The sequence below is a fragment of the Pseudorasbora parva genome, chromosome 3 (assembly GCF_024679245.1).
Source record: "Pseudorasbora parva isolate DD20220531a chromosome 3, ASM2467924v1, whole genome shotgun sequence".
NCBI lineage: Eukaryota > Metazoa > Chordata > Actinopteri > Cypriniformes > Gobionidae > Pseudorasbora > Pseudorasbora parva.
In genome coordinates, this window is record NC_090174.1 from 51,556,770 (window position 1) to 51,577,860 (window position 21,091).

A 21,091-nucleotide genomic window follows, 5' to 3' on the forward strand; every position below is an offset into this window, starting at 1 on the left:
CCTAGGTGTGTATTCAACTTATGGGAAAAGTGTTGAACGTGCCTCTGCAGTTCAAAAGGCCGTACATATCTTGAATTGCGAGAAGGCACTTTCAACTCTTTTTCCCCGGAAGGCGAGATTTAAGTTTTAAATATGGCCATTTTTCTTACATAAATGCAGCAATTCGTTTCAGAAGCCCCCAGAGCCACGGGGAGCACGGTATTTGAAGGACAGATGCATTTTTTGTGGACTTAAAAAAACAGAGCTACAACTACTGCCAACTTTTTAAATATAATTATTTTATTAATCTGAAAGAAGAATGTCCGATACACCTAGTATTTAGTGTAAAACAGGTTGTTGTTTAAAAGTCTGTACTTGAAATCAAGCGTGTAGCGTCAGTTCTGGCAGGTCACGTTAGTCAAACTCGCATCAGCTGGCTGTCAGCTGATCACGTCTATAGGAATATGACGTCTATCACCGCATACATATATAAGCTCCTCAGTACTATCAGCAGCTATCGCGTTTCTCCAGAGCTCATTTACCCTCCTCCACCACCAGCTCCTCCTCTTGTCAGTCAGGATTTCGTATTCTAATTCCCCTTGAATCAGACTAAATTCCTAAATTATTCTGCACATTTAATATCAACATTAATGATATATGCAATACATCATGTTGGTTCTGTTCTGTTTACCCTATGGGGGTTATTGATGCTCTCCCTGCTCTTATCTATGCTAGGCTGAATTGATGCGCAGGGAGTTCTTGCCCAGAACGGAACCATACCGGCAATCCAAACTATATGCTAATAGTCATTCAATCATCTTTGACGATAGTGGTCCTGAAAGAAATAAAGCTGCAGTCTGTAAGTTTGCGGCTTTATTTCTTTCTTTATTTCTCTCTTTGTTGCAGTTATTTGCAGTTATCATCTGTACCCGAGTTGTGCATCGGCACAGAGTATGTGCGGCTTGCTGTCAGTCAACACACCATGGATACTGTACTTGGAGTATAACCTAAATAAGAATTTTCACAGAAAAATGCCATCTGAACAAGTAACCCACATGAAAAAATATTATAGTATATTATAGTAAATAAAATACTATAGTGTTTTTGAACCATACTATAGTAAAGATACTGCAGTATATTGGATATTATAATATTTACTACACTTTATGTCAATTTACTGTAGTACATTTACTAGACTATATGGTTCAAAAATACTATAGAGTATTTACTAGAGTCATTTTACTATAATATACTATTTGTTCATGTGGGAAGTAAAACGTCTGCCACTTTTGGGAGACAAAATTTTTTACAATAAATTGAGCTACTATTAAATCGAACAATCACTCATATAACATCAAACCGTGCAAATTATCATTGTTATACTTTGTTCTCATATTATTTATGCTAACAGCATTGGCATTGTGTTAGGCCTAAACGATTCATCGCATTTGCGATAATATCGCGATATGAAAAAACAGGTTTTTTTTTTTTACAGCAAAGGTTGCGATTACACTCTGGTCACATGACACATAAAAGCAAAGCAGCCAGCTCTGAGGAAGCAGAACAATTTATGTTTAATCTATCTAATATTTTGTTGGTCATACAATGAATTCATTCTCTTACGATTCTGGGTCGATTCTGAGCTTAGTTTTTAACCGCAGGTAGACAATGGCGCTGCGTGTAGAAACACCCATATTCTGATGGCTTCCGATTCCTCACACACACTTGAACCTTCTGTGAGATAATCTTTCATAAATTTCGGAAAGGTTGAAGCGAATTACAATGACATTAGCAGGCTTCATTGCAGAACATATGACTGTGAGTGTGAGAAATGTGTACTGTTATGTGTGTAGTGCGTGGGCTTGTCCATGTGAATGCAGTGTTAGCGTGAATGTGGCTTAGATCTCCCACGGTAGCCAGGCTACTCTAAAATAATGAAAGCAATCTGTGTTTATTACTTGTAATATATGTAATATGTATTACTGTAACATACAGTAATATGTTTTTTTGTCAAATGTTTTGTTTCTCTTTATTATTTACTAGCTTTTATGTTTTGAAGCTATATTAATTTATATATTTAAAATTCTTATCGTGCAGTTGTTTAAAAAAAAGAAAAATCTGTGTAATTGTTTTAAAAGGTACTTATAATTACATAAGTAATTAAATAATATAAAAAAAGATTTTAAGTTTTATTAATAAAATAAATAATAAATAAAAAAAGATCAAGAATAGTTTCGTATTCGACTCCCAGGATCGGAATCGGATTGAATCTTAAGGTGTCTAAAGATTCCCGCCCATATACCATACAATGATTTATTGTTGTCTTTGTTGAATAATACAGAAGATAAAAAGCTTAAAAAATTATCGCATATTAAATCTCAACTGCAATATTGGTAATAAAAATATTTTAAAAATAGCAATTCGATTATTTTCTAAAATTGTTCAGCCTTATATTGCAAGAAGACGGGTGAATCTCCAGTTATCACTGACGTCATCATTTGGCCTTTTCTGGATTACAATCCGCCCTAAGATTGATAAGTTTAATTACTCCAGCTGCTGTGAGAAAAGGCTATTAATGATCAGCTGAAGAACTCCTCACATGCGTTACTATGACTCCTTCTTTTTGTATACAAACGTGACATAATGACACAAAGACATGCTTGAATTTCCTGTGGAAATCCACCATACCACTCTAATTATAACATATTACAAGCTTACCATTGTGAATGGGGCTAAGTTAAGGAGATAATTTTGAATACTGGCTTGTTGTGTAGGCTACTTGCTCAAAAATTAATTTTTTACCCCCCAAAAATGCAGCTTAAATTCAGTGTTCAGAAATATTGTAGACTGTTAAAAATAGTAATTATAAATATAGTCCTATAATTCATTGTACCTAATAATAATTAAGAAGAATATAGCAGGCCCACATCAAATGGAAATGCGCTATTAAATTTAATACACAAATATGTGATGATTTTCATAATATCTCTGCCTATGGTCGATAGCCTTCATGATTATCGACGCAACCCAGCATAACCCCACCCTCGCAGTGGGAACCCCACATGAGGAAACAAGCTCATGTCTTCTAATCAGAATAGGGAATATCAAACTAAAACTAATCAGATTAGCTGTAAGTGTGAACAAACACTGAAGGTTAAATCTGTCAGCTATGTACACAGAAAGCATTGCAAGTACTATTGAAATTTGCACTTTGACCCAAATAATTTTGTATATTCATGCCTTTGGCTGTTGAAGCAGGCCAATGAACACATCGAAAAATGAAATCCACTGTCAAATGCAATTACACATGAATCATCACTGGCCATCATATCATTACAAATCCAAGGGCTGCGTAAAAGTTCTGTAATTTCTGTAATTATTTTGTCAGGCCTTGATTTCGATTCCGTGTAAGGCTGAACTGTTGCCTCTTTTTTAATAAATTGGGAAGACAATAACACCAGCTTAAATTTCTGCAACATGGGGCCTGCTGCCTCCACTGAGAAAATAACCTGCTTGGCATCATGGGAGAAAGAAAATCACAGCACCAGACCTCATTATCTGCCACAGACAATGTCCTCGCTAAATCCCAAACGAGCCAGGGAAGGTAATTGATTTGTAGAGACACTTTCAGAGTGAGGGGGAAAAGGAAAGCGAGTTAGGCAAGTGGGGTGGGGTGGGGGGGAGTCAGCGAGAAGAAAATCCACAAACAGAATTGGCTGCCCTATTTCCAACTCTGCATGAAGGCACAGCTGAGCGATACAAGTGGACATGAAGGATTTAAGAACATTCAGACTGATTTAGCAGCTTACTCCAGCCCTCCCATCTCTCTTACATTTGTTCTGCTCAGCAGGAGGTACGCAAGAACGACATAACAGTAAGTTACAACCTCTATATGCATGTAAATCTTTTAAATCTCAATGGATTTATTTCTTCAGCCAGTATGAATTTGTACACAGCTTGCATTAGTGTCTAAAGCAAAGTTTCTATAGAACAGAAGCAATTATAGACAGGTATGAGGATAAGAACAGACGGACAGACAGATGAGATGATAAAAAGGAATCATTTCAGAATCATTTTCTTGTTTACATAACAAACAACAGGAAAATGTTCAACCTTCTGTGCAAAATATGGTCGGCACATATAGCAAGGAAAGTCATTCTGAAGACAAGTGAAGTTAGTTTATTCAATTATTGCTACCTGATGATAAAACGGAGCAACATAATGGTTTGATTAATTTCCTTATCACACCAGGCACAAAGAGTAATTATGGCCCGGTCCACTACTCTACGAGCCACCAATCAATCAATTTAAGCACTCTTCACTCCCTACCGTCCCCTCCGCTCAAACAAAACAAATTACCCCTCTCTGTCTCTCTCTCTCTCTTTCTCTCTCTCTCTCTCTCTCTCTCTCTCTCTCTCTCTCTCTCTCTCTCTCTCTCTCTCTCTCTCTCTCTCTCGAACACTCACGCTCTGGAAGACTTTTGCCCCAGGCTGTGGAAATAATGCCAGGCAAACTCCAGATGTTCACACACACACACACACATGCACATTGACTCAAGCCAAAGTCTCCATACAACAGCCTAACAATTATTCTGTGGAGAAGTATTGTGAGAAAAAGGGCACTGTTCACAATGAGCAATCAACAGCTTGCCACTCCAACTTCACTCAGTGCAATGGTGGGTGAAACATGTTGAAGCATATGTTAACAACTCAACGGGTACATACAGAGCGTGCCTTCTCAGTTTTTCTTTTTTTATCTTTTCTGATTGGACTCCTCTATATACTTAACTGAGACTTATCTGAGATCATGTTCAGGGATAAATGACTGTCTGTTCATCTTCTCCAACATGCCCTTAAGTCATGTCAGAATCATATTTATGGGATAAGTATATAGTCACTGTTTTACAATAATTACCATTGGGATTTCCTTTGATCCCTGATGAGTTTCATGTTGAATCAGTTAATGAATAATGACACAAACATAGTTGTATTTATCATATTAAGTTGTATTTAAGAATGTTGAAAACAATTTAGTTGGCATAGAGCTAACGACAAACTACATTTTTTGTTTCTGGTAGTACAAGAATTATAAAATAAATAGATAAAGCGTCAGTTACATACCTAGAATGCATATTTTGCTCTTCATCTTGTTGCACTAAGGCAAAAATGTTTATGGTGTTTGTTAAAATTTTTAAAAGAAATAAAGAGATATGACATTGTCTGTCACATCCAGTTTATTCAGACCACAATCACTTAAATCACTTCCCAGAAGGCAGCATTAGCAGACCTCTCTTCATCGCTAACTGGATACAGGTTGTCTCTCTCTCTTTCCCTCTCTCTCTCAATGTTACACATACGTCTATTTTAGAAGCTCAGTATTGCCTCAGGAGCTTTTGTGATGCGTAGAATCTGCTGGGAGATTTTTTGTTTGTCTCTGACCAACCTCTCTTTATCATCCTGGCAGATGAGATGAGAAGCCGCACGGTCTGCGCTTGATATCTCCACTGAACACTGTATAGAAAATATTACAACACTCTCAGAATAGAAGTATGGTATAAAGAAAAGCCAAGCGAGAGAAAAACATTACAAAGATACTGCATTCCCATTTATGTCACACTTATTGCATTTTTTGCAAAATTTCAGTTTTTAGTATATGAATATGTGAAGGTTATCAAGTGTGATCTACTAAACTAAATTCAGAACTAAATTTACATTTAGAAGATATAAGCGTTCAAAATGCACAGTCTCTAACTTCAGCCACAATGAATCAACGATTTTGATGACATCACTCTGCACTTCAGCTTCTCATCAGATTTTCCGTCCAATCAAATGGTCTCTAGAATCTGAAGCAACCCACTCCCCTACACTGAAGCTGTGGTGGAAACTGGTCACTTGTTCACACAATTATTTTTATATGGTGAATGGCACATAATTCATTGTATAGGAGATAGGATTAAGACGCTGTAAATATGATTTCCATTGTGGCAAATGATTCTGGTTTTGCGTTAATGTCACGCAAACCGCGGCAGAGCTCCAGAGACACGATAGCACAGAGCGGATATATACACACTATATATACACACTAGGGGTTGCACCGACTAATCGACTAGTCGACCGTAATGCTTTGTCATGACGCTTTAAGCTTGCCGTCGACTAGTCGCTGGCCTATAGAGGGCGCAACAGGATAAACAATATCCTGACACGCAGGCTCTGTTTTGAACAGTTAAAAATGACATATAAATGTATACTCCGTGAGCTCTCCACAAGACATGTTTGATTATACCATCTGGATGCTTAAAATTGATCGGGAGAATGCAGGCTTATTGTACACGTAAGTTAATCATCGCGCATAACTGCGTGCTTCATTACAACGCGCGCACACACACACACACACACACACACACACACACACAGCCTGATCACACGAAGATCGCGCGCGCCACACATAACCATTCAGTAGCGCAGAAATTTATTATTAACACTGTTCTGTGATTTATCAATAAAATAACTTAGAAACTGAAAAGTTCTAGAATATATTTCTTGATAACTAAAACTCACAGCTTCACTATTTGTAGAGAGATGCTGCCAGGTAGAATAATTCACACACAATCACCCACTAATGCATTCATATCTTTATTGTGCTACTTTATCTATATCTTATTCAGAACGAGCAGAAATCTGTGAGAAATATAATGACCATAACACAAAATAACTGATACAAAAGCTGTTATGTAGGACCAATAACCTTATGGGCAGTGCTGTGTCATATGCCATAGCTGTCCTGTGCACAAGAAAACCCGAGTTCGAGTCTCAGCTCGAGGCTCATGGTTATTTGTTTATTAATGACGTCATCGGCGACTAGTCGACGTCGACTCAACTTTCATCACATAAATGTCGACTTTAAAAAAAATGGAAGTCGTTCAACCCCTAATACACACATAAGTAGCCTATTGTAATTTCAAAATAAAAACCAATCTACAATCTACTATAGAGGACCTAAAAATATGGCAAAGAGTTTATCTCCAGGATGAAAATAAAGATGCTAATCAAAAGGTACTTTTTCTTTTTGCCTTAAGCAAAGCAATATGTTCTAGGTTTGTTGTGAAATATGTACAGCCAGTATGGCTAAGATTGAATCTCATGAAAACTTAAAAAAAAAAAAAAAAAAACATCCAGGTAATACATATTTCTCTACAAAATCAATAGGTTTTTTTTTATATATACTGTACATCAGGGCTATTCAAATCTTACCCTGGAGGGCCAATGCACTGCAGAGTTTAGCTCCAACCCTGATCAAACACACCCACCTGTGATTTTCTAATGATCCTGGAGACATTGATTAGCATGTTCAGGTGTGCTTGATTAAGGTTGGAGCTAAACTCTGCACTGCATTGGCCTTCCAGGGTAAGATTTGAATAGCCCTACTGTACATATATATACTAATCCATTCTTACACCCAAGCCATTTAAAACTGAGACATGGCCAAGTGCTTTAGCATCACTATAAGACAAAGGTACCACATGAGACACACAAGACAAGAGTCAATAGCATTTCACAACTGAAGCTGACGTAATACGTATTCTTATGGCAGATGGACACAGTAAATGCTTTTGGGTCTGTTCTTCACACAAAGAAATTTTGAATAAATTGCGAGTTTAAATAGTGTCATGAGAATAAAATAATTGTGCTGTTTAAATCATACCCCAACATATATGTCAAATTATACCACAATATAATCTTACAAAGATAAAATTCCCATGCTTTTCCTGGAAGCATTTGGTTTCCTAGCCTTGGGAGTGAGAATATATATATATATAAAAGCAAAAAATAAGTTATTATTATTACTTAAAACATATGATATTTAAGAGAAAGAGAACTAGCAGTGCTGTAGTGCACTTACTGAGAGAATTGTATTGCCTCTCTTAAGGTCATAATTAACAATGCTAATCTCACCCTCATCAAGAACAGATATGTTTTTTAATATTTTTTTAGTTTGTTAACATCCAAAGAATATGTATTAGATCACAATGACTCACAAAACCCATCCGATACTCTATAAATTACTCGGCAAAATCAAATTTTAAGAAAATGAGGCATTCTTTGTTGTGCAATGATAGAGATGAAATGTTCCTTATTTAGATTTTCGTGATAAGCTCAATCTCCATGACACTTCCTGTCTGCCTCCTGGGGAGAGAAAAGATGTCCCACTACACTGCTAATAGACAAAGAGAATAAGGGGTCCAATCAGTGGGTACACTGTAGCTAATTACAGTGAAAGGGATGCGTGGAGGACGAAAGAACAAGAGTCAGCTGGGGTGGCTGATTGGAGTGTGGCATTTCAGAGGGAGCAAAAGATCGACCATTAACACATCAGGCATGGTTCACTGCAGCAGATTTAGCTTCTTACCACAGAGAAACTCCATTGAGCGCCAGGCTTAGATGTGGGCCAGTTGCCACTCAGAAGCAGCGGGCTGGGAATTTGATTGAAAAGATGAGAGGGCTGGTCCAAGCCCACGGGCTCTATTTTATACACAAAAGAAGACAGATGGCTCGGCTTGAGATGAGAAACTTCTGATTTGTAGTTCTTTTGATTTGGGGGGATCTTTTTCCATGTTAAAGAGAAGGACAGGAACTTAGCAGGAAGTCTGTACGAAGGAGGCCAATTAATTTTAAGCATGCTGATTGCTAGATGGCTGAGGAGATGAGCAAAAACCAAATACAAATTCAAGTTAATTGCCTTTCCACCAAGACTGTTACATTGTATTAAGTCAAGCGAGGTACTTCTTTTCATGTACTATAAAAGTTTAAATTAATGTTCATGATGTTCAAACGCCACGAAACTGAAAAATCAAATACTAATACCGCTGAATATTGCATATTGCATTTAAATTAATTTTAAATTGCATTTGATGAAATCCTATTAATTTCTTTATTTGTACAAGTTTTACCAAGGACAAAAATGCATCTTTAAAAGTAAGACAAATATTAAATGAAAGTATAAAAAAAGCATTGCAAATTAAAGTGAATTAGTTAGCATAGCTGAGGTGAATAAGGAAGCAAACAGAGAAAGCCATTCAGTCTGTGCTGACTGATAGGGCTGGAAAATGCAAATAGAGCTTATTATCTTTAAATTACACATGGCTAAAAATAGAATTACTAGCAATGGACCCTCCCTGCAAGCGCCCATCGTATTTGGCATTGGCAGGATTTTCAGACACACTTCACAAATGCAGAAAATTAGTATTGAAAGAGAGTTTGTCATTATTCAAAGGGGCCGTTTAAAAAAAAGTGGTTCAGTTGCAATTGTTTTTTTAAACCTCTAAAATGATCTCAACAAAAGATATGTTTAATATTTGTGACTGACTGGACTACTCACCTAATTCCAGTGGTGTGCCAATATATTCAACGTATGAAAAAACCTGTATCCTATCCCAGCCAGGGGGGTGGGGGAGTACCAAATTACGAGTTCAGAGCCCTCCCATCGGATATGCTCTTCTTATTATACGTGGGCCTACATGAGAAGTCGTGAAAATCTATATGCAAAGTGGGTGTGCGTCGTCTTCTCATAGACTGGGGAAGGATGACTATAACAGCGATGAAGTGAACAACTTACGTACTGTGCAGTGGAGCAAGACTAAGCAGCTTCACACTGAGACTCAAAATGGAAACCACAAATCATTGATTATTTCAGTCTTGACTGAGTCTCTCTCTCTGAGGAGAATGTCTTTTGTGGAGGATAGAGCCTGCGTCTTTAAACCAAACCCCAGAGCATCCCTAATTACTCCAGGCTATCAACAATACACCATTTGTGAGTAGGGGGTTTATTTTGTAATAGCCCTGGGAGCACAGTTGCAGAAATAAATATAAAACAAACACTACAGCAACCATCTTTTTTATGCAAGTCTTGTTTTGATTACGTTATTAAATTAGAGCATGATTAATTAAGAGAAAACAGACAGATGTGACCATTTTGAGGCATAGTAATTGACTTGTATAATCCTGAGTCCACAGCAACAGGTGTGTGTGATATTAATGTAAACTGATCCAAATGTATGCTAAATCTCAAGAGAATGTATTGCTACCAAGTACAATCAAGTCCTCTAGTGAGTCTCCACAATTTATATTTGTATCCCATTATTCTTTAGCATCAGTGACGCAGCATGTACGTCCATCAGCGGGGCAAAGTAATGGCTGTAAATCAAATCCAATTTTCAACATCTTTTTTTTTTCAGCTGCTGATGGTCATACATATTACAACAGAAATGCTATGACTGAAATTGTTGAATATTCTCCTCAAAATGATTTACTGATCACCATGGTAATTTGTAGCTTTAAATTCATAAATCCCTCCTGAAAGCAAGCAAAGACAAATATTCTTTTCTTCCCACTGGCAAGTCGTCCGCATGCGACTGAGATTTGAGAGGTACTGTGGCCCCGACGAGAGCCAGATACGGTAATTAACGTGATGAGAATCTGAGAGGAGGAAGCAACACTGTGTCATTCCTCAACTCAAGATTTACCCGACTCCACAACCCCCTCCTCTCGGCCGGCCTTTGCTATGCAAAGCAGCTCAATGAATAATTCACAAAGCTCGCTTTTTTTTACGAGCAACCAACACACTTCACACAGCACTCTTTACGAAATAATGAAACTTACTGAATAAAATAGTTTTTTTTCTTTTTTTCTGAAAGACAAATTTACAGTTCCTCATAAGAGCAAGGGCAGATGAAGCATAGTTTTACTTCCATTGCCTTTGGAGGAATTTCACGTATACGACTAGGATTGAACGATAAATCAGTGCTCTTTGTTAATAATCTATGAAATTTAGGCAGCCTACAGTGCTTTTCCTGTTTAATGAATGCATACTATTCTCATGACTGAATACCTAGGAGGAATGCAGTATCATATATAAATGTCTTTCAAACTCTGGTTCACTAAGCTTATTGTTTTATTGATAGATGCATGCTCCACAAACAAGAAAGCAATTTAGAGAAGAAAACAAAGAATTTGAGTTACTTTTTACTGAAAGCCGCAGGTACATTTTTCACAAGTTAATCACAAGAATTTAATCACAAGTTAAAGCTGCAGTCAGTGGTTTTTCCTCTTTGTCGCCAACTCTGTTCAAAAACTGCAATTGCAGTTATTCGCGGAATTATCAACTTTACGAGAGTTGTGCTTCAGTCGGCACAATGCGGAGGAATCCAATGTTTAGAGGAGAATGTGCAGCTGTCCGTCACCGCACCGTTGTGGATGCTGTCATTCAGAAACTCAGACTCTACTGTTTGAATGTATGACCGACATAATAATGCCATCGTTCAGATGTAAGTAGCTCATCCACTTTTGTTCTGACCAACTAACGGGGAAAAGCTGAAAAATTAGGGGAAATTTTTTATCTGACGATCATTTAGCATATAAGGTTAAACCATGCAAAATTGCAAATACTTTTTCCAAAATGTTAATGTTAACATCAGCAATGCATGACTACATTTAATGTCCAGTAAGGCTACCAGTAGTTCAGTTTCCATTTCTGTTCAATGTGGTGTAATGTTAAAGGTGAATTACTTCCTCTCAGAGCTGATGTTTACTATAACGCACAGGAAAACGAGAAAGGCACAGCAAAGAAAACTCCGTAATAAAATGAATTATGCGAAAAAATGTGCTACTGTTACATAGCCTAATTCAACCCCTGAAATGTCTGAAAAAGCCCTTCAAAACACGCCAGTTTACACCACCTTTAAAAGCCCTTTTATCCATGTTTTCGCATTGGCCCGGTTGAAGTCTCTTATTTTAAGCCTCTCCGAAGTCTGAAGACTTTTGCATTTTACAATGGATGAATCAGAAATGGAGCAATATAACCTGCTAACCGGGACTCCTTCTTTATGTGTAGATGTGACGCAATGGCGCAAAGATATGCTTGAAATTCCCGTGGAAATCCACCCGTACAACTGAAATTAAAAACATTATTACAAGCTTATTGTTGTAAATCGAGCTAAGTTAAGCAGATAGTTTTGAACACTGGCTGGTTATGTACTTTTAAAATTTTTATTTTGAATAATTTTTAACCCAAATCGTTACGGACTGCAGCTTTAAAATGCCCAATATAAAAACCTACAGCCAAACTATTTTATGTCTCATCTGCCTTTTTAGCAATACAGAACTACCTTTAAACACACACACACACACACAAACAAATATACATAGGTACATTCCTCGGACCTACTCATTAATTCGATGCACAAAGTATCTGCTATGTCCTCCCCACCTGTGCTCTGTTACATAGGCAGATGGAGAGAGGGCCCCTCTCCGAGTAGGACTCATCTGTCTACTTTGTGAGTTACAGTACCCAGCCCATCTCTGCTCTGCCAGAGACTGGAACCAACCAGGCAGACACTGCAAGAGGAGCTATTTTGGAGTTGGATGCTACTGACAGTGGCCTGTGTAATGGCTGCCTGCTGATACTGTTCCGCTTGAAAGGATGGGAGGCTGCTGGAACATGCACAGAAAGCGTATACATGGAGACAGACCACCAAGCCAAGTCCTTGGGTCTTTTATCTGCTGTTTTCAATTTGTAGTTGTTGATTTTATTGTAATTGAATATAAATGTTCTGTTTAGAAAATCATATGAAATGACTTCTAAACTTTGACAAGGAAATAAAAAGGAGAAAATCATGCACTTGGTGGGAAATGACCCCTATAAGCATTCTTAATCTGTGAGTCCTCATTAACCCTTTGACACGTACGATCAAACCCGTATGATCATTCTGTGCTGGTCCCTGGTGCGTACGATCATACCGGTGCGATTAGAACGCTCAGTGACCAACTGCCGAATTCAAAATTTAAAATCTGTTTTAGCGCGCTGACTGGCGCTGAGCCAAAGACTGAGTGAATGAAAGACTGACTTCGCTCGGTGTCTTTTAATGTTTATTTTAGGTTTCATACACTTCAAATTATATTACACAACCACAAAAATATCAGCAAACACTAAATATAGTTTGTAACTGCATACTACTATATATAACAGCAAGATATCAGTGTTATAAATGGCCCGTGATAATATTACCGATCAAATAACAATCATTTTCTACCCTTTGACGTGAACGATCAGTCTAGGCTGTTCCCTTACGTAATGTCACATATATCAGGAGAAGTGGGTGATCTTGTGTTATAAATCCAGCTAGCTTAGCCTCCCTGGCACTGTTGTAAACACATAATCGCGGCACAAATGCCCATAACGTTAGCCCGCTATAACATTACATATCAACTAACACAATCATTTACTACCATTTCATGTGTACGATCAGTCTAGGGCTGTTCCCTCATGTAATGTCACATATAATCAGGAGAAGTGGGTGATCTTGTGTCGCAAATCCAGCTGACTGCCTCCCTGGTACTGTTGTAAACACATGACGGCGCCACACCCACAGCTAGTGATAAATTACAGAACATCTATTCTAACTTATATATTTTTAATAAGTACATAAACCATAACAGGGCTCTACATAACGCCCATTTTGGGCGCATTTACGCCTAAAAATTACTGTGTGCGACTGTGAAAAAATATTTAGGCGCACCGGTGCGAGTGACCCGATCGATTCTCATGAATGGATGTGTAATACAATCAGAATAAAAACTACAACACTGAGTGAATCAACACTGAGAAACTAATAGGCTACGTTTCCTACTGCAATCACCTGCTTTTCATGCCTTCAGACAACAGAAGAAGTGCAAAAACGTGTGCGACGGACTACACTTCAAACAAAAATTGTTTACAAAGTGAAACGTGTGTGACGACGCAGCCATGCGCACTTTACCAGACGCCTCGCGCTGTTGATTTACAGCCAAATCAAAATGAACTGGAAATGCCACATTTGTCATAAATTCTCATAAACACGCTCAGAAAATAGTTGATGCTTGGGGCATAAATGCCATCAAACAATAATGTATTAATATTACATTTACAAAAGCCCTTGAGTTAATCTTTATCACACATGCTGTTTAAAAAAAATACTAAATGTATATAATGAGCAAGTATATCATGAAGATTTTTTCCAAACCGGGTTTTTGTCTTATTCTAAATCACTGTACACACAAAATTAGTTATTCCCGCTGTGGATTAGCACAATATCTGCGTGACTCACCACAAACAGAGAGAAGTAGATCCGGCAGCAATGTTCTCCCGCGAGACGCATGGTTCTGTTTATGAAGCGCCAGAGCGCCAAAAGTTACGGCTTGCTATAGCTCCGAATATTGGCATGATTGCATGTGTGATACTGATCTCGTACAAAAATCCAATAGACAAGTTGAAGTAACAACGTTTTAGCCACAACACTGTCTATTAGTGAAATTCAAATCCAAACCAGAACTGATTCGCATCTCCAAGCGATTCGATTCAAATGAATCTTGTATTTTGAACTATTGACTGAATGACTTGCCGCCACCTACTGGCGTTTTTATTTTCATATTTATACTTTGCATGGGCTTTTTATTTAAAATATTAAACTTTTAAAGTTTAATTTGTACATATTTCTAAATTCAAAAACTTATATGTAAAACATTCATACAACATTAACCCATGCATTAATGCATTAAATGCATAGGTGTTTGATTGTATGAAGTCCAGTTCTGCTTTTTGTGTGTGTTTTTGTGCTGTACTCTCAGAAGTTAATGATAATATTATGTCAGAATTACGTTAAATTTAAGAAATTGATCAATGATGCATACATTTAATAAGATTAAAAAAACATTGCTCTTATAATGGTAAAAATGAAATGGGACATTAAAGAACAAATATCATCCTGTAATGGGAAAGTTATAATTGGAATGTGTTTGATGGATTAGAATGTGCTCCTAAATTTTTGACTGTGCTCCTAAATTTTTTTAATTAGGAGCACAAGTGCTCCTCAAGAAAAAAGTTAGCGTAGAGCCCTGCCATAAGGAGTTAACTTGCATCCATTTAAATTTAGTTAACAAGTTTGAAAATATTTTAATGAAAAATAATAAAATAAAACCTTTCCTGTAGCTCAAACAGTAGAGCATAGTGCTAGCAACGCCAAGGTCATGGGTTCGATTCCCAGGGAAAGCAAAAACTGACAAAAATGTAAAATGTGTACCTTAAAATGCAATGTAAGTCGCTTTGGATAAAAGCGTCTGCCAAATGCATAAATTTAAATGTAAAACATGCATTGCAAGCATTTTTTCCTGCTGACAAGTTATGTCACTGTTACCTCACGCTCACGTTGGTACCCACTGCAGACACAATTTTAATACAATTTACCAGTTTTTAACTACTTCAGAGAAAAAGCAAGACAATTTTTTCAAAAGAAGACAACTGACAAGTGAGGAAATAGAGGAGTTTTTTTTAATTCTGATGAGGAGAATTTTGACAGTGAGGCAGAGAGTGACAGTGATGAAGACCTTCCCCCGAACCTTCAAGCTCGGGATTACTGGAGCACAGACCCCATGCTCTTGACACCATTTTTCGGGTCTTTGTTTTCACAGGACCGATTCCTTCTGCTCCTCTGCTGTCTTCACTGTTCAAACAATGCAACAGCAGTTTTAAATGACCCTCTGAAAAAAATCAGAAATATTTTTACTGCTCTCACCTCCTCCTTTCATCGCATTTTTGTGCCATACCGGGATCTGTGTGTTGATGAATCTCTGATGAAGTGGAAAGGCAGGCTGGCATTTCGTCAGTTCATTCCATCTAAACGGCACAGATTTGGGGTCAAGTTTTTTGTTTTGTGTGATGTGCTCACTGGTTATGTGCAGGACATGATCATTTACTCCAGATCTACCAGTGCCATAAAACACCACCAAGGACTTGGGATTTCTGGGTCTGTTGTAATGACACTACTAGGACCTTACCTCAGAAAGGGTCATGTCCTTTATGTGGATAACTGGTACAGTAGTCCCACACTTTTCCAGAACCTTGTCTCTTGGCACTGGAGCTTGTGGGACTGTGTGTGCAAACCGCAAAGGGATGCCAACATTCGCCTGTAGAATGACAAAGGGTAATGTGGAACTCAAGGAAAATGGATAACAGTTGGCAGTCAAATAGCATGATAAGAGAGACGTCCATGTCCTTACCACTGTCCACCCAACTGGTATGGCAGCCACAGGGAAGCTGGATCACATCACTGGGCAAGCCAAGATGAAGCCAGTCTGTGTGCTGGTGTACAACAAAAAGATGGGAGCAGTTGACAAAGCGGACATGATGACTGGTTTTCTTGAATGCACCAGAAAGTCTACCAAGTGGTACAAAAATATCTTCTTTCACCTACTTGACACAGTTTTACTGAACAGCCACATTGTCTACCGGCAAATTACTGGTAAGATATTTCTATAAATCAAAGAATATAAACAAGATAAAAAAAAATTGATCACATTTTCAATTAATGTAAACAAAAGTGTTATAAAGGGTATGCATGGATGTCACTTTCCTGAGTGAGTGGCAAAAGAGCTGCTGCGTGACTGGATTTAATAGGGGAACCGGTGTAAACAACGAGTAAACAAGTTTCAGTTTAAACTAAAGCTTAGACTTGATATAGTGGTGCTTAAAACTTACCAAAGATCCAGTGATCCATGGATATTGACAAGAACATTTCCTGGCATTTTTACATGCCTGATTTTGAAACCAGTAAAATACATAAATCAAATTTGCCTGTGAATGCTTTAAATAAATACAATATACTAAGGGTGTAATGGTAAACATAACTGACGGTTTGGTATGCACCTCGGTTCTGAAGTCACGGTTCGGTACAGCAGGGGAGAGAAAACTAAATATAAAATAGTTTTTTTTTTTTTTTTTTTTTTTTAAACAGTGGTTTACTGAACAGATTGTGTCAGTCCATAAATTAATTTAATTATAACTAAAATATTTTAATTCAATTATAACTAAATAAAGAATTAATTAAATTATAACAGGTTTTTTTTAAATCTCTCTTCTAATAGTTTTTATTATTTGCTAATAAGTTATACCACACTCATATAGGCATACATCATGCATGTTACTGGCCATTGTTTAAATCTGCTAGCAATTCAAAATACATCTTTATGGCTGTACAAGATATTATTCAGCACCCTGATGAACATCGCAATGCCGGGTTGGCCTACGTTGTCGTCACGTTCTCTCCATCTGGATGAAGATAAGGAGCAGAGACTGCACAGCGGGTTGTGTTGACAGTGTTTAGTGATTTGGAGAAGAGAAAACTTCAGAATAATGTCACAGAGTTCATTCATGAAGTTGTGTGAACAACGCACAGCATCCGTATATGTCCGCGCACATGCACTTTGGTCAGAGAGGCAATATTGCGATTAAGGTATAAGATATAAGGTGTTTACATGCCAGCTGACGGTGAGGTCACATGCATACCCTCTATAAACAAATGTACAATAATAAACAGATCACACTGTCACATACTATTCTATCCTCTTCCTTACGCCCTATGGATTTGTTCTACTGTGAGTAGGAAAGGAAATCACTTCCCTGCAATTCAAGACGAACCTGATGAGAGGGCTGCTGGAGAACAGTATATTTATTGTTTTGTTTATAATACTATTTTGATTGTTGTTCATTGCAATTATATTTATAATTTGTTTTGTAATTTTATTAGAAAGTGTATATATGTATAATAGTCTAAACAAAAAAACATTTAGCTTAAATTGAGGAGATTTAATAAAACATGAATGAAATGTGTACATTTTGCAATTTCTTTTTAACAAAAGACATACGTTTTAATTATGCTAAACTTATACAACACATTCTGACTAGCAAAGCAGAGAAAAGGTCATCATGTATGCATTTGACATCATGTAACTTAAACTATATGCAAGCTAATAGTCAGTGAGGCGTGACCATATAGCTTTTCTCTGCTTTGCTAGTGAAATATGAAACTCAGTAACAATATAAACACTAAAACAAATAATATATTCATGTTACGTATCAAGCCAACGGAACCCTAATAACTTTACCGAATGCACGGAGCATATTTGCAATGTGCAAAATGACAAACATGACATTTGAACGTCGACATTTTTGAGTACTGTTCGTTTTACAAGAGAATTTTTTAAATATCTTTATTCATATTTATTGCATGTTTGTAAATAATTATATGTGCTCCAAAATAGGAGGAAAAAAACTAAAATATACTCACCATTTGACACGCGGATGTTGTGAGGGAGATGCAAAATGCCGTGTGCAAGCGAAATTCAAAGCAGTGGGGAAAAAATAGCAACATAAACATGTCAACCATAGTGTGTACACGCTAACAAATAATGTGAAAGGTTTTGAATTAAAAAAATAAAGCAAAACATTCATAGAGCGCTCACCTGCACGCGGTCATCCACCACGAGCGCCATTGTGACTGCGTCACTGCAAAAACTCACGTGTCAAGGTTGATGTGTGTTACCATGGAAATTAGAACGCATGTCATTGCATAATAACGGTCGCAATAAAAAAACTCACGCCAGGCTGCCAGTCTTATTTTTAAGAACGTACGTGCGAAAGGGTTAAAGACACTGTGAACTCCCTCCTAACAAGCTGGTGTGGGAAGACCATTATGTGGATGCCCAATAAAAATGCTGTCATAATTTCCACTAACCTTCTATATTATTTAGTACCCCATCACAAAGAGGCTATTTCCATTTTATGTGAGGAAGGATCATTCAGTTCGCCGAGTCTCCATAAGAGTACTCTCTTTCAAGGGCAAGTGGATTATTCTCTTGTCCATAATGTGTCATATGAAGCACCCTCAAGGACCTACAATTTACAAAACACATTGACATTCTGTATGTTTGATGACTCATATCCTAAACAAACAGGGTATTTATAATATGCTACACACACACACACACACACACACACACACACACACACACACACACACACACACACACACACACACACACACACACACACACACACACACACACACTTTGCAAGCAGTGCGAGTTTATTTCATTCCTGCATGCATTCAATTGTGGAACAATACTGTTGATCTACTAATGTCTAATTGATTCATTTTGTTGGCGTTATTATCCGGTTTTTAAGCTTAAACTGCTGGTGAGGCAATCAAATGAAGTGAATATCATAAACTTGCATGAGTCTAATTAAGCTCTGTCCATTCAATTTGCAGGCAGCTCAAGGAAAGGACCAAATATTGCAACACATGCTTCTGTATACTTTAATTAGGCTACATTAAGTGGAAGCTAATGAGAAAAATTGTGGCATTAATATTAGGATTTAATTGCAAATTAAATTCTAAGAAGCTAATGAGTGATTGCCTAAATTAGCATATTTTACGTAATTTTTGTGCAAGTGTAGGCAGATTAAACAAGGTATTTAAATTCTTATGGCTGCAATAATTTGATAATCACAACAGAATTCACTATCAGGACAAAAGAGAATGTCATTATCACGTAGGAAAAAAACATTACAGTTATACTCTTGACAAACTTCATTCTCTATGTTTGATATCCTGTCTAGAAAATCATAATAAACCACTTTTTAGAGTGAAAAAAAGAATTTTGGTCAAAGGAATACACTTGTGACACTACTTTGCTCTGTTCTTGACAGCTACTTTATACTAAGTCATTCAGAGGTGTCAGTCAAAGTTTTGCCATCCTTCTCCCACTCATGTCAGCTTATATCTTTTCTCTTATGACCCTGATACTTTAAAGTTAAAAGGGAGAGAGGATTAAAGAATAATGACTATGATTAGTCACAAAATTCCCTACGGATTTTGACAAAAAGAGAAAATTTAATATCAAAGCACAATAACTTTTAGCATATTGTGCATCAAGAGCAGCAGGTCTCATAAGAATGAATTCATAGCCAATGTAGAGGACACTAATGTGTTTCCCACGTTACTTTGAAAACTACGATGAGAAACTCATTGCCAATGACTTAAAAAGGCACAAAAAAGAGAGAAATGCTGTATATTGAGGGCATTTAAATAAATAGCATCTGATTCCATTCAAAACTCACATTGTGGGGAGGGGAATATCCCAACGCCTCGATCAAAGACTTGATCATTTCTTTGGTCCTGTGTAATAGGCCTGATTCAATGTAATGCTAGCACTTCCTTTATAAAATCTTAACTGGAGAATGAGAGCGAAACAAGTTGGTTTTCTCAGTTCTACAAAGCCTTGTTATTTATTTTGAAATAACTACTTAATTGCTCACCTATCTACAGGCATTTCATGTTCTGCATAAGAATAGAGAACAAATTGAAATATATATGTGAAAATATTACTTTCTCAACCACAGTTCAGAAAGTACATTTGAAGTTAGCCTTTGAAAAACTTTATGAAGATACAATTGTTTAATAGCTTAATCTTCACTTGGGAAAAATGTAAATGTTTGTGGAAAGAATTGCTTTACATCAATTTGCTCTGTTTTGGAAGTGCACGGAGAGTTTAATGAGTAAGAGTAGAACACTTTAAAAAAATCCTTGCTGTAGGAGAAAATATCTCTAATGCACTTCACAATGCGCCAAAGCATCCAGAGAAAGACAGCAAACCTGTCAGCTTCGCTTTTTGTAATAACTGCTCAGCTGAATCTGTCGGCTACTGAAATGTCAGTGGCAATATTGCTCATTCTAAGAGACCATCGCAATTTATGGAGCACCTCCCAGAATGCGTCCTCTTTGCGGCTGCCATGGCATGTCTCATGTTTGAGCTCAGATGGTCGATGTCAAGGTAAAATGTATAAATTTGATCCTTTAGCTATCTTTCACTTATGAATAGATATGACAGCATGTTAATGATCAAAGGGAAGACAGATTTTCCTAAATTACTGCGCACCTCCCATGCAATATGCTGTAATACTGCGTACAGAGAGCCATCTTAAAAACATCATTATAATTCTGCCCCATTAAACTTTGCTGCTCTGCCTTGACAAAAACATACAAAGTAAAATGTCAATAGAATATTCAAACTGGTTTTTGCCTACTTTCTTAAAGGCTATCCTAAATGTTGAATAAATCATTTCATGACTTACTATCAGAGTACCTCTGACAGTTGAAGCCTGAACATCTGTTCAGCCAGAGGGTGAAGGAAATGTCAACTTAAGGAACACTTGTCCTTGACTGCAAGATTGATCCCTAAATTGAGAG

The 21,091-nt window shown here is 37.2% G+C and overlaps 1 protein-coding gene and 1 long non-coding RNA gene across 6 annotated transcripts in view; both read right to left on the bottom strand.

Annotated features, from left to right (window-relative positions):
• Positions 1-21,091, bottom strand: part of srrm4 (serine/arginine repetitive matrix 4) — a 73,344-nt gene that overhangs the window by 42,180 nt on the left and 10,073 nt on the right. The gene's annotated exons all lie outside the window — the stretch shown is intronic.
• On the bottom strand, positions 15,319-18,486 carry LOC137071419 (uncharacterized). Of its 5 annotated transcripts, none has more exons than XR_010904428.1 (6): positions 18,306-18,486; positions 16,259-16,303; positions 16,065-16,146; positions 15,843-15,971; positions 15,612-15,681; positions 15,319-15,508 (listed from the first exon to the last, which is right to left on the bottom strand). It is a non-coding gene; the product is annotated as an uncharacterized lncRNA (long non-coding RNA). The 5 variants fall into 5 exon arrangements; XR_010904426.1 differs by lacking the exon at positions 18,306-18,486 and adding an exon at positions 18,131-18,299 and having other exon boundaries at positions 16,259-16,317; XR_010904427.1 differs by lacking the exon at positions 18,306-18,486 and adding an exon at positions 18,131-18,299 and having other exon boundaries at positions 15,319-15,545; positions 16,259-16,317.